Source organism: Heterocephalus glaber, unplaced genomic scaffold, assembly GCF_053883595.1.
Source record: "Heterocephalus glaber isolate CG9 unplaced genomic scaffold, H.glaber_assembly_v1.0 deba00000331, whole genome shotgun sequence".
Taxonomy (NCBI): Eukaryota; Metazoa; Chordata; class Mammalia; order Rodentia; family Bathyergidae; genus Heterocephalus; species Heterocephalus glaber.
The window spans coordinates 45,258,276-45,262,296 of record NW_028258142.1 but is presented as its reverse complement, the minus strand read 5'-3'; the positions used below and the strand labels follow the sequence as shown (position 1 = coordinate 45,262,296).

The 4,021-nt window shown below is 50.7% G+C and overlaps 1 pseudogene; it reads left to right on the top strand.

Annotated features, from left to right (window-relative positions):
* Window positions 1-337: 337 nt before the first annotated feature.
* On the top strand, window positions 338-2,639 carry LOC101711338 (serine/threonine-protein phosphatase 6 regulatory subunit 2 pseudogene; annotated as a pseudogene).
* Window positions 2,640-4,021: the final 1,382 nt, after the last annotated feature.

Sequence of the window (4,021 nt, the reverse complement as noted above, 5' to 3'; positions counted from 1 at the left end):
CGGGGATTTAGTTTAGTGGTTTTGCTGCCTGCTGAGCAGGCGCAAGGACCCGAGTTGGATCTCCGGTACCCCCCCCCCAAAAAAATCTTCCACTGAATGAAAAAAAATTTTTTTAAGTTGGATATACTACAAGAAAAAAATCCAAATGTTTTTCTATTTTGCCTGAATACAAAATTTAAACAAAAAACGTCTATAGAAGGCAGAAAACCAAGATCTTGATGCAAGGTGTGGTGATGCATGCCTGTAATATCAACTCGAAAGGCTGAAGCAGGTGGGTTGCTGTGTGGTAGAGGCTAGCCTGGGCTACATAGTCAGTTCAAGCTCCGTGATCATTACAATGTTCTAGAAGTTTGACTTGAATACCACATGGCATATCAACAAGCTGCTGGACAAGGGGCATGTGACACTGCAGGGGTTAATGGACGAAGATGACACCCCAGCAAGAATGTAAGGCTCAGAACTGGAAGCTGCTGGACTTTCTGTGCAGCCTGCAGTGTATGGAGGACCTGGTTAACCTCATCACCCAGGATGCCCTTGGACATGGAAGGGAAGGTCCACTTCACATACCCAACACAGCCTGTGAGCTTCTGACTTGTGATGTTTGGCAGGACAGACTAGGTGGGGATGAGTCTGCTGAACCTTCTATGACTTCCTGGACCAAGAACCACCACTCAGCCCTCTGGTTGCCAGTTTTTTCAGCAACACCACTGGCAATCTCATTGCAAGAAAAACTGAACAGGTGATTATGTTCTTGAAGAAAAAGGACAAGTTCATCAGCCTTGTGCTGAAGCACATGGCCACCTCGGCATTCATGGACCTGCTGCTATGCCTAGTCAGCTGTGTGGAGCCCATGAGGCTCCAGCAGGAGGCCCTGCACTGGCTTAATGAAGAGAAAATCATCCAGAGACTTGTGGAACTGATCCATCTGGATCAGGATGAAGATAGGCAGTCGAATGCTTCTCAGGCACTCTGCAACATTGTCAGGCTGAGCAGAGACCGGGGTGGTCAGCTGCAAGAGACTAGAGCCAGATCCCCTCCTTACAACTTGGAGTCTCAGGACTGTGTGAAGCAGTTTCTATAGAACATCTTGGACGGAGACCAGACAGAGAGCTGCCTGGTCAGCGGAATGCAGGTGCTGCTTGCCTTGCTGGAGCCATCAGTGGGCTGAGACAGAGGGCTGGGTGGACTCTTTCCTTAGGGACTGTCAAGGTTGCACACTCTCAGCAGCAGTGTCCTGAATGGCACTGAGCCATGGCTGAAGGACTTCCACCAGCTCCTCCTCAACCCACCAAAGAAGAAAGTGATCCTGACCACCACTGGAGCACTGGAGGAGCCCCTGGGGAATACCTGTCTGCATGGTGATCGCCTCATGACTGCACGGCTGCACACAAACACACCCAACATCAGGAGCTCTGCTGGCTTGCTGCTGTTGTCCAGAAGTGCTGCCTGGTGCAGAGGATCCTGGAGGCCTAAGAAGCCGATGACCACACACAGGCAGCCGGTGGCATGAGGCAGGGGAATACGGGTCACCTCACATGGATCGCCAACTGAGTGGTGCAGAACCACATCAGCAAGGTCATCCAAGGGCTCTCTGCAGATTGTTGTGGATGCTGGGAGAGCTTCGTAGAGGAGACACTGACTGAGACCACCGGCAGGAACACTGTGGAACCGCTGAGCACTCACCACCTTCACTCCTCCAGTGAGGATGAGGACGATGAGGGTGCTTTTCCTAATGAGCTGACACATCAGTGGGCATTCTCCGAGTACAAGATCCAGCAAATGACTTCATGGATCAATTTGGCTTCAATGCTGAGGAGTTTGCCGACCAGGATGACAACATCAACGCTCCATTTGATAGAATTGCTGAGGTCAACTTCAACATTGACCCAGACAGGGACAGCCCCAGGATGGCTCTGTTTGAAGCCTGGTGCAGTGACTGAATCCAGCCCTTTGATGATGAGGAGGAGGACATCTGGGAGGATGAGGAAACTCAAAGCACTGCCCAGGTGACAGCCAGAGCCAGATTTGGAGCCCCGCACAGCTCAGAAATCTGCTTTAAGAATGTCCTGGAGCACAGGGGCCAGGACAGGAAGGCAGGCTCAGAGGCAGACCAGAACAAGCCTGGAGCAGCAATGGCCCAGAGAAAGCCTTCAGTTCGGCCTCCCCTTGTGCTTAGAATGTGTGTGTCACCAGGAAGGCTCCCTGGTGGCCTCTGACAGCAGCTCCTCTGGGGGCTCTGACAGTGAGGATGAGGAAAAAGCAGCTGGCACTGTGGAAACTGTGAGCTCAGGCCCTGGCCAGGAGGTGCCCTCACCACCCAGGACTGAGGATGCTGCTGGCAGGGCCAAGTGTGTGGACAGCACAGCGCCAGACCCTGCCTGCCCTGTGCCCTCAAAAGTGACCTCTGCCCTGGCCATGGCTGTGTCATCAGAGGCCACCATGGCCACTCAAGCACTGAACAAGGCAAGTCCTCCCTTGGCCACCCCAGCAATGTCTACTGCGGTGGTTGTAGCCATCCCTGCAGAGACCATCGTGGAGGTCACACCAGTCCCAGCTACAGTGGGCCCCTGGGGAGTATAACAAAGGACAGGGAGACAGACACCCCGCCAGAAGGAGCTCCCTTAAATAATCCTGTGTAACACTGCTGCCATCACCTGTGGCCTCCCCAGTCGGGCTGTGTCCTTAATCAGAAAACTACCTGGTGATGCAACTCATTTTTTAAATTTTAATTTAATTTTAAAATAAATGCTGCTTTGGTAAAGCTGGCAGTTGGAACCAGATGACCAAAGCTTGTGTCTCTACTGCCTGGCCCAGTCACTCAGTGCTGCTCAAGGACAGAGGATGCACCTGGTCCAGGCCCCATCACAGCAATAAAGTCTCAGACGTTCGACCTCTGCCTGCAGCAGTCAGGGCGGCCTAGACCCTGAGATGCCACCAGGACCTGACCAGCAAGAAGGGCACGGACACCGAGGCTTGATTCTCACTGATAATTTTTAAATATGCAGGAAGAGCTGAGATTTTTGCGCTTTGTACCCAGCTGCAGCACAGGGTCCCCCCTGGCTCAGGGCAGAGGTGAGGGCCTGGGCTTGGAGACCTGACCCCCATGAATGCACATGGGACAGGAGCTGCTCTGGCCATGTGGGGTCAGGGCTCAGGGTCATAGTTACCTGGTGGCCCTGGGAGCTGGGGTTGAACCAGCATGAAAATTCTGACTGCCTTAAAAATCCTTTGGCCTGGTGGGTGCCCCTGTGCCCAGCAGGGCCTGTGGGCATTGCCGGGTAGATGGTCTGGCTGACTGGTGGGAGCTACCTGAGGAAATAGGAGCAGCCCAGCAGGGCACTGCAGGCACCAGACTGGGCCTGTGTTGTCCTGGAAAGGTCTGAGAGACCCTGACCTGAGTATCCTAATGTTCTGAGATCATCTGACAGGGCATCCCCAAACTCCCACCCCAATAAAAGTTGTACCCTTCTTACTGAAACAAAACAAAACAAAACACAAGGTTCAGGTAAGTCGGGGACCATCTGTACTTCAAAAGATTAAAATCTTACAATTCAGCATCTCTTATCTAACCATAATGGGATTAAATTAGAAACCAATAAATATTAGATACCTAAGAAAACCCCAAATATTTTAAAACTAAACAACACATTTCTAAATGACATGATACCTGAGTAAAAGAAGACATCATATGGGAAATTAGAAAATACTTCAAACTGCATGATAATAAAAAGTAATATATTACAATTTGTGTGTTTAGATGTTTAGAAGGAAATTTACAGTCTTTAAAAGGTAGATTAGAGAGGCTGGGGATTTAGCACACTGGTGCCGCCACCTTTCTTGAAAGCACAAGGTCCCGAGTTCGATCCCTGATACCAAGAAAAAAAAAAATAAGGTAGATTAGAACTGGGTGTGGTGATACATGCCTGTACTCCTAGGTATTTGGGAAGCTGAGGCAGAAGGGTTGAAAGTTTGAGCCCACTCTAGACAACTTATTGAGACCCTGACTTAAAATTTTAAAAGG